This window comes from Alligator sinensis, unplaced genomic scaffold (assembly GCF_000455745.1).
Source record: "Alligator sinensis unplaced genomic scaffold, ASM45574v1 scaffold447_1, whole genome shotgun sequence".
Lineage (NCBI taxonomy): Eukaryota > Metazoa > Chordata > Crocodylia > Alligatoridae > Alligator > Alligator sinensis.
In genome coordinates this window covers 1,777,776-1,788,932 of record NW_005842123.1, presented here as the reverse complement: position 1 = coordinate 1,788,932, position 11,157 = coordinate 1,777,776, and positions in this window count along the sequence as shown.

Here is an 11,157-nt window from a genome sequence, read left to right as displayed (position 1 = left end):
TCTTCCAGGCTGAAGAGTCTGATGACTCTCAGCCTCTCTTCATAAGGCCTATTCTCTCACCTATTAAAAGGTCCTAATCGAATCAGAAGCCTCTGAAACAATTCAGACAGATTTGGAGATTTGGAAGGCTTGCAGCAAACAGAAACTGAGAAGAGGGAGGAGGATGGCGTGATCTTCCATATATGAAATAGGCTGAGGCGGGAGGAAAAACTGCTCTGATATCGACATCTGTAGCAGGCCAGTGACTATGATCTTTCTCTAAGTTCCCTTCCAATGACAGTGCTCTGGGGGAGGAACGTAGAAAAGTTATAGGTATTTTAGTGATTCCCCACTATAGTTTATGGCCGAATCTCCGAATCGGTGCCAAATCTCCGAATCCAAGTCAGCCAAATTGAACTGGGACAGTGATTCAAATCACCGAATCCAATCACTGTCCCTCAGAATCGGCCGATTCCGAATCCAAAGTGAATACTTGCTGCTTCACACAGGATTACTAGTTAGTACTATCACTCAACAATGATCACCAGCCTGCAGAAAGCACCTAGTAGGCATGGCTACACTGTTGTTGGTTTAGAAGGTAGTCCATGTGGAACAGAACAGCACCCCTGGGGGAGCTGTGGCCTGGCACAGTAAACTTAGTGTGTAGATACAATCTGTTTGACCCAAAGGTCCTTACATCAAAACAGGAGACCATCACTTTTTAACAACTCTACTGCAATGATTATCAACTAGGATGCCATGGCCTTTCAAGGGTGCTGCAGGATAATATGTAATGGTAACATTATTAGGTAGGCAAACATGAGTCTCAAGATACACCCAGAGATTTCAAATGGGAATCCAAAATACAAAAACATTCTGGCCTTTTGTGATTTTTCTGCATTCTTTGCAACTGAAAAATTGCTCTATTATTTCTCTTTGATAAAAAAAAAATGAGTGAAAACTAAGAGCTGACATTTTCTAAGGGGTGCTCTGAGTTTAATGAGGTGTGACATGGGTCTAGAGAGGTTGAGAGCCATTATTCTATTATCTACCCTACAAGACTGCAACCCAGAATGGAGGTAAAAAAATGCAGAAAAGCACACTGGCTTTGCAATCAATGTGAGACAGACATGCTCAGAACATACTATGGCCCTATTCTCCATAATTTCTTCTGAGCATGTCACATTTATCATTACAATATCCTGGTGGTGTAAATGGTACTACTACCCCAATGTCACAAATGGAGAAATTGAAGTTGAAATGAAAACTTGGAAAATCTGCTTGCCACTTGTTAATAAGAAACATGGGTCCAAAAAAAGCATTGTCTTCCTTAGTCTGCAAACACCTCTTATGGCTCCTGCTCCTGGCAAATTTCAAAAGAATTAGCAGAGTAAAATTAGTAAATATAAGTCTGAAACCTGGGAGAAAGGAGTATAGCCAAGGTGTATGACAGTTTCAATCCCTTCCTGAAGCAGACACAAAAGCAGCTGTTCAGAAGGGATGATAGTCCAAAAAACAAGCTATGGAAGAAGAAAGGTAAAGAACATCCTTCCATGGTTAGGGCTAAACGCTGAGAGAGTAAGAATAGCCAGCTGCTTTGTCATCAATACTACCACTGTTTTGCCTGATTGTGTGAGAGACAGGAAAATTATGCCTCTTCTCAGTCTTTCTAGCAGTCAGGAATGCAAAGAACGTTACGAAAGCATCCATTTTCCCGCACACATACACCTACAAGCCAGACAGCATGGCTCCTCAAAAGGATTCTGTTCTTAATCCTTTTCCAATGCATGGAAGTGGTGCTAGGTAAGGCCCCCAAACTTTTGGCGAGTCTCTTTTTGCTGCTTCCCATCTATTGGGCTGTCCAACTTACAAGGAGCCTGGCCTGTGCAAAACAAACTCACTTCCACAAATAGAGATTTATCTTCTACGTACTTTTGCAGGAAGGTAGCTATCCAAAAATCATTAAGGCAATTAAATATTATGTTCTGGATCAATGAATCCTGATAAAATATCCACTTCCAGTTCAGGAGATTCTCCAGTTCTACTCAATGCAGGGCTGGCCCACAATTTTTGGGGCCCCCCTGCAAGATATAGTTTTGGGGGCCTCTGATGCGAAAAAGCTGACATCAGTGGCAGGGGGGAGGGGGTGTGGCACACAGCCGAAGATGCCGATGGCAGTGGCGGGGGGGGGGGGGGGGGGGGGGGGAGAGAAGGGGGGCAAGCGGGCAGACGCAGGGGGGGAGTCAGATGTCAGGCAGGTTATAATGTGGGGGAAGAGAAGGGTGGCAAGCGGTCAGACGCAGGGGGCCCCTTGGCTGCAGGGCCCTCTGTGGCCACAGGTTTCATAGGATAGGACAGGCCAGCCCTGACTCAATGTGACAATGGTTTTTAGATGCTCCTTTAAAATCCAATCTTTTCTCCCTAGAATCAGGATAAATCAAATGCAGTTTTTGGTCTTGCTTATACTGGAAGATAATTAGTCTATTAGGAACCATACCTACAATAATAAATTGCATAAGCATACTTGTCTAGCATTCCTTTTTTAAAATTAAATGAGTATTTACTTACGGAACAATCTTTTGAATCATGTAAAACAAAATTTAGCTTTAATAAATTCTCTTAATTACACTTGGTAATGTGCAGCTTGAAAGTAAAACAATGGTGCCTTGATGACTCTACAGGTTTCTTATCCATTACAATTGCCACTGGAATCAGTCTAATTTATTAAAGCACAAGATGACCATGGGTTACAGTGGGCCATGACCATGAAAAAGCAAGTACAATCCTCAACTGTATCAGGGGAGGTATTTCCAGTAGAGCCACGGAAGTGCCAATGCCATTGCAGAAGGCATTAGTGAGACCTTATCTGTAATGGTGTACAATATTCTGGTCATCCCCTTTTCAAGAAAAATTAACTTAAATTGGAACAAATGCAAAGAAGGGCTAGTACAATGATCCAGGAAATGTACAGTGAAAGACAAACAGCCTGACGTGTGTAACCTAAGAAATGCATGTCAGAGGAAAACAAGCACATCCCTGAACATTCGGAGTTACAAACACAGCATATCATACAGCAAAACTAATGAGGTCTGAAAGTTGCAAGTGTAACACCTTTACATAGGAATGAAGTTAAATCACTTTCAGGGCTGCTCTTTAACTGGAAGTAAAACATCCAGTTTTAAAAATAGAACAAGCTATATTTTGTAAATTCTCTAACAGATTCTAGTTCATAGGCAATACTTAAAAATAAATTGATACAGAGTTAAATTATAAAACTAAGCATCTCTGGAATTGGACAGCCCTGAGCTACAACATATAATTGCAGAACAGTTATAAAATCTTGCTTATTTTTATGTAAGGGTTTCTTTATGTACTCTAAACAAAAGGATGACATGCATTAACACTAGAGGTTGATTCAGCTGTCATTTACCCTGTAGTTATAGGTAATTTTATTGAAATAAAGTTACCAAGAAAACTCTGAAACCAAAGAAATCACATACACACAAAACATGAACTATAATTCATAAGAACTCAATTTAAAAGCTTCCTATAAACCATACTCATTCCTAAATCTCATTTTTAACCTCATCTGTCATCTTAATGTATCTTCCTTTGTTATCCCTGTAAAACATTTAAAAATTATTTGAATAGCAAATTACTTTGCCCCATGACAACCACCACTGAAAAGAATAGGGAGAGGCAGTAAACAAACATTCGTTTTAAAAAATACTATGAAAATATTAAGATTTCTAAATGCCTAACTGCTTATTTAGGATACTTCCCTTTCTTTAATATTCTGCCTGTTACAAACTGAATAGGTTTAGGGATCACAGCATGTGTGAAGGAAACCCTGAGAGATGAGGCACAGAAACCTGAAATGGGTTCACATGCAGCCTGAAATATTAGTAAGTCAATTGCCTAACAGATGAACCTTATCAAAGATGGGAAAGCCTACAATATCATGATTTTTTTTTCCCAAAAAGTATGTTACTTCCACAGCCGAGGGTAAGTTTATTACATTTAAAAATCACAAAGCAAAAATAACTGAAAATCAACTGTACTCCACCCGTCTTTAAAATGCAGGTTCAGCACCTTGAGGGTCTACATAAGGCTTTGTCAGGGTTTATGATTTTGACCCAAATTCATCTTGATGTTAAGGAACTTAAGGAAGATGAAAAATCAGTCTGCTGCCTGACATAGGATGCTAATTGCATTGATCAGCAATAGGAGTTTCTGTTACTCCAAGAAATAACTTTTCCTTCAGGCCACCAAAAAACAACAGAAGACACAAGCATATGATTTAATTAGACAAGAACTTTATTAAATACTGGGAACTCTCTGGCATTAACCCATTCAGTACAAGTCCCTTTCCTATATTTAAACTTACAGAGAAATTACAGCAGCCCACACACCCTCACCCCACCCCACATACACATAAATCTGGTCCTAGAGACAGTACTGGAATCCCACTAGGTACCCCTTGTACAAGGGCTAAGAGACTGCAAAATAGGGAACTGTCTCCTTGTTGTGCCAGATACTAAGTACCCCAAATCTGTTCTCCCACTTCTTTACAATACATCTTCTAATCCATTTCTAATTCCAGAATAAAGGACCAGGGCCCCTACTGATCACAGAATCATAGGAAAGTAGGGCTGGAAGGTTCCTCAAAAAATTATCCAGTCCAGCCCCTTGCTCAAGGCAAGATCATTCTTCGCTAAAACATCCCAGCCAAATGTTTCATAGTAGCTAGGGTCAGAAGGGACCTGAACAGATCATCCCCAGCACACTCAAGCACTCCCCATTTGGATATTCAGAAGCCAGTAAGGGTTACGCTTCACTTCAGCCATATAACTCTTCCCTTATAATACCCACAGAGAGGCTAAGTGAAATCCATAAAAACACTGTGGTATAGGTGAAAAGTTTCCTGTAAGGCCATCTGCAAGCTAGAAATAGGTATTGGGGTGGAATAAATACCAAGGCATTGTAACTAATGTAATGCTAAAATACTTTTTGGCCCTTAAGGAGGATGATTACAAGAATGGTCTTATCTGGTCAAGATGCCATTTAGTGCAGGGGTAGGCAACCTCTTTTGGCAGTGGGGCACAGTAACACACCCTAGGACAGAGGTGGACAGGTAGACAGGTGCTAGGACTCAGCCATCACCCCCACTCATGCCTGTGAGGCCCAAGGAGAGCATTCACAGCCAGCACTTGTCTCTGTGGTTACACAGGAAAAGTACCTGCGACCAAAGCCATGCATCTGTGGGCCAGATCCAATAGGCCAGATTACTGCTCCCTGGTAGGCCAGATTTGGCCCATGGGCCATAGATTGCCAACTGCTGCTCTAGTGCTTTACTTTGTGAGGAATTTGGAGAGGAAGATATGACCCGTCTTTAGTGGCCCCATCACCAACTTTAAATGATATTTTATATTTTTTTCTTAAGGCACCAAATCCTGGAATTGTGCAATTAGGTGAAAATTTCTGTTCTCAGTTTTAAATATTAAGTATCTAAACTTACTGCTCCAAAGATAAGAGTGAACATGATCCAAGCATACTATAGTGGCTACATAAAAAAAATAATTATGAACTACCTAGAAAAGAGTACAAGGATATAATAAATCTAAAAATCTATGCACGTGTCAAGTTGAAATATGGATTAATTTTAGTATGGTTCAATCAATTTTAATTTATAAAATCTCATATAAATAGTTACATTGTGAAAAAGTTATTTCTGAGTACTATGTCCTCTGTTAGATTTTTCTTGGAAGATTTTAATTTTTCCTTTCGATAAACCAAACAATTTCTGTTTAATTCTACCATTTTTATTTACTCCTGCTGCTCTAAGAATTCAAAATCAATCTCAGAGAATGTTATTTAAGGGAAATTTAAGTTAAACACTTCGTTAAGTTAAATGCATCAAATTCTAGACTTCTTTTTCTGTCAAGTCTACCATTAAACATAGATTATGGTGTTGAATCAGTATTATGCAGTAGGTTTAAAAAATAGGCATTTCATAAAGGCCCACTCAAAAAAGAAAACGACAAAAACAAATAAGCTAATGTATCTTGATGGCTGTAGATATAGAACCCTTGAAACTTACACACAAAATTAATTCAAGTTTTGTTTAATTTATGAAATGGCTTGCAACACAGCTTGTAGGAAAGCCTAATCCATCTGTTGACACAAAGAAACAAAGACATCTGTCTACCTACTATGAACAGGCAAAGTTTGTTTGGCATTTTTTGATCAAGTTGTCATGGTGTCTCCCAAACATAGATCTATACACTCTTATAAAATTAACTACTCAGAAAAACTAAGAACAGTAGTATATATGGGAGAAGAGATTCAGAGCTAGACAAGCTGACAAGACAAATCTGATTTGACTGTAAAGTGCTTTGAGTTTGTATTATTGGTAATAACTGAGATTCTCATCAAGTAGTGGTTTGGGTGGAGAAACAACGTTTTCTTGAAAGTTTGAATTTCTGTTTACAAATGGAGTTTCTATAGCTCACATACAGGTAACTACAGAAAACAATGAATGGTTTGATGTGTTGGATACATTCAACAGCTACCTCTTTTACACACTTCTCTCATTTTCCAGTCACAAACACACCCTCATTGTTCGGCCACAAGATACCTGCCCTTGCCACACTCACCTAAATGTTAATATCATTCTATAATTTGACTATATTTTATATGCAAGCTCAGTCACAGAATGGATGCATACATTATGTACCATTGGGGCAACTTACATAATTTAACAGTATCTCAATGAGCTAGTAGGTTAGGCCCTAAAAATATTTTGTCATTAAAGATCCTTTATGCAACAGAACAGAAAAGGACAGTCGGGAAAAATCCTGACCCAAATAGCAATCAATGCATGGGAGGCTTTCCAAAAATGCCACAAATATTGTTTTAAACTCACCACAGAAGATTGTGTTAATTTAAATACACAAAACCAATGTTGCAATTTGTGCCAACACAAATTGAATACAAAATTAATGAGATACCAAAAAATCACTATCCAATACCAAGCCTCTTCTCCATATTCTGATATGAAAACTTGGACTTCTTCAAAAGTTCAGATTTCACTTCTTTAAAGACAGAAGAAGAAACCCTGCCAAGAAATTACTTCCTGCCAAGAACTTAAGAATGGATTCAGGAACTTTTTCTGAACAGAAGATGTTTTGAGAGAAACATACTTGGGGAAAAGGACTAACCTACTTGTATAGGAGTGTGCCTTGCGTAGACAGATGCAGAAGCTTCAACATGCCATCTGGACTCCTCTCCTTATCACTGTAAGCTGGGAACACTTTTAATAGAACTCCATTGTGGGAAGGCCTCCATTTTTCAGGTCTCTAAGAGTTTTCCTCACGCTAAGAGTATTATTGTACTCCTGTTGCTCCTATTCCTTAGATTTTCAGGACTCTAACTGATCAAGATCCAGAGGTGCAAAAACCATACCTCCACTGCCCAACTGAGAGAAGTATAAGGAACAAGCTGTATGAATAGTAAAAATGGAATCATTCAAACAACATATACTATCAATCCTCCAAGGTACCTCAGTGAAAATAAGTAAAGGGCAAAGATTATTTTCAGTGTTTTTATCCTCCCAGTCAAAATGAACACAACTATCCTTTTCACGCATACACACAGGATACTACCATAGCCCATTCAGTATGTCTAGTATTGTTCCTGTATTACACATAATAAGATTTAAATAATCAGATTTATTCTTTAAAATTTATTTAGAAAATATTTTCATTTTTTTGAGCTGCCTCTTTACAGTTTTGGAAACTCCATTTAGGCCAAATCTATGTCAAAAAAGGGGAAAATGCACAGTCTATTAGCTTATAGTTTTCAAAACTAGTAGAATTCTTTCTAATCTTGCATTTCATTTGTGTTTTGAAGGCAAGACTTCCAAGGAAAGGTAGGTGACATGACTAGATCTTGAAAGTGAAAGAGTAATTGCGATTTAGTAACTCTAGCGTGAATTGTGGAAGGTATCAGCATAGTAAGGACAATTGCATGATCTACAATCATTTAAAAAGCCTTTTGCTTTGCAGAAATATTAGGGGGGCTTTTTATTAAGTAGTATTCTGTTATTTAATTATCCAAGTTGCTGCTAACATAGAACCTACATTTTCTGTCACTTATCTGTGATCACACAGAACACTTATTAATGTATTCTACATGTTATGTCTGGACTAATCAAAAAGATGTGTTATCGGTACCAACATTTTTAAGTGCATAATAAACCACTTACTGTCAAATAAAGTTTTTAAAGCCCCTCAAGCATTTCAGCCAGTTCTGCTATCTAAAGATAAAGCTTGTCATTCATACGTTGTGTTGGTTTAATTAATTAATTTATGAACAGCCATTAATTAATTAATTAAGCAACAGCCTCGATGGCAGCCTGTAAGTATATAAGGGGTGTGCATCAGGAACTGGGAGAATGTCTATTCACCAAGACACCCCAAAGGAAGACAAGATCTAATGGTCACAAACTGCTGGAAGACCGTTTTAGACTGGACATAAGGAAAAACTTCTTTACCGTCCAAGTCTCCAGAGTCTGGAATAGACCCCCACAGAAGTGGTGCAAGTCCCTACTCTGGATACCTTTAAGAAATGCTTGGATGCTTATCTTGCTGGGGTGATCTGACCCCAGCTAACTTCTGCCCTTTAGACAGGGGCTGGACCCGATGATTTTGCAAGGTCCCTTCCAGCCCTAATGTCCATGAAATCTAAGACGATAAGCTAGGTAGGAAGCAAACTTATATTTCCATACAAATTCTAACTAAGTAGCAAAAGAGTTATTTATAAAGTCAGTGAACATTCTAGGAAAAAAAATTATCCAGCTAATCTCAGCTTCAACAAAGGAAATAATAACAGCATGAAGCACAAGTGTAAAATAATTGTGAAATTCACCATAGTAACATAAATGTTTAATGGATGAAAAGAAAAACAATCAAACACAGTATTCAAACTGATCATTTAAATTTACTCACCAGGAACTGCATATGGTCACTTAATCCGTCTGATTTCTAGCATGTTGCGAAGTGTCTCTCTTGTAATTAGGTTTAGGCCTGAAAAACCTGGACAACATGCAATTGCGACGCAAACTCATTCTGCATTTCATCATGCCTTTTCCAGAGCTTAACAAAATATATTTTTTGCCATCTTGCAGAAAAGATTTTCACTGCACACATCTTTGAGCTAAACTGGTCACTGAGGAAAGAGCTAAGTAAAACTTAGAAGACCTCTAGTTAAATGTCACAGGCGTTACATCACATGAAATGGAATGTATGCTGTTCTTATAGAAGTCACACCCTCCCACCAGTGTGATAAATTTGAAAGGTGGCTTTTGTACTACTTGTTTACAAAAAGGAAGGAAAATATTTTGTGGCTGAATTTTACAAGCATACAGATTTCCAAAAACAAAAAGGTTACTTTGCATACAACAGAACAATCCCACCTCATTTAGAAGCTGCTTGAGAAGAGAAGTCTAGTCTGAACTGGGGGGATTTAAAACTGAAACAGCTCCCACTTCCCTTCGTCAAAGAAGCATTGTAAGCATAAATTAAATCCTGACATAAAATACCAAGGTTCTCCTATGGCTCTATTAACAATGAGATACTCAAGTTCCCTTTTCATTTCTCAGTTTCTCTCAAGAAACACATTTTAAAGATCTATATTACAAATACGCTGTTAGGAATCCATAGATGCTTACATACAGCCACGACTGTGCCATCTCAAAAAAGACAAGACCTAGTAAATAAAGGTATCCTTCTGCACAAAAATACAATCACATACCTGCTCCAGAGGTAAGGCATGGTTTTAATCATGGGCCCAGCTCATGGCGCAGCGGCTTCTTTAATCTTGGAGTTCCTCCCACACCCTCTCCCTTCCATGCCACTGATTGGCAGACGGGCCCTTTAGCCCTGCCACTTGCCGCTGATGGCTGGGAGGCAAAAAACAGTTTTAAATATGGTGCAGTTTTTGCCTCCTGTCTGGTCAGCAACAAATAGTGGGTGGCAAAAACCATGGCATATTTTAAACTGTAGTTTCTCTCTACCGGTCATCAGGAGCGAGAGGTGAGCAGCAGGACTGCAGGGCCCTTCTGCCAATCAACAGCAGGGGGCTGCACAAGGGGAATTCCAAGATTGAAGAAGCAGCTGCACCACAAGCTAGGCCCACGATTTAAACCAGGCCTCATCTAGAATCTGTCCTCTTCACGAAAAAGATTGGTGAAGGCTTTACACTTGGACTGGCAGGTGTTTTGATTGTTAGCTTTCCACAGCCAATAAATTAGCTCTACCTCAGCCAGATAAGGAGTGAGATCTAGCCTATGACAGCTACTTATAATAATATCTATCCAGTTTGTGTTAAATATTATTGGACTAGTAAGGCTGTAAAAATTTTAAGTTTAAATTAAACTGAGTTGAAAAACTGGAATCCCATTTTCAGAAGTGATTTAGGCACTTATGAATTACTGAGTGCATTGACATGAGACACTGCACGGTAGCCTAACCAACAGCAGGGCAGTGTGCAATGGCAGAAGTCACAGCCTGCTCCAGACTGAGTGGGGAACTCTCCCCATGCAGGAAGTTCCCAGCCCCCACTCCATGATCGCCACCTTCCACCCCCTGCTGCCCAGCTAACCAGGAGCAAGTTTGCTCTCAGTCACCCATCTACACGTGCCATACTGCACAGTAGCTAATCGCAAGTAAATTTGCTACTTGTATTTGTGCAGGCCGGGAGCGGTCTGAGGCCCTCAGGGGCGCGCAGCGAGCTGTGGCCAGCAGCCCTGGCACGCGGGTCGGGGAATGCAGGCCGGCGGACTAGAATTAGGCACAGACGCGTAGCGGTTGATTAAAGATTATTTTACTTACACCGTAGATGGTCGCGGTGCAGGCAGGAAAAACTTGCTTGCGTTGCAGTTACAGACAGACACGTGGAGTTTGCTAGGCTCCACAACACGAACAAGACCCGCAGAAAACTCGAGCCTCTTGAAATAACTCGGACAGAGCTCTGGATACACACACTCACGAAGCTTACTAGGCTCCGTGGAACAAGCACGCAGGGAAGGGTTCATCAAGGGATCGCGCTCGGCGACGGGGAGAGGCCAGAGGTTGATCAGACCCCTATAGCCTTCTTAAGGCACACGCTGGGTCCGTT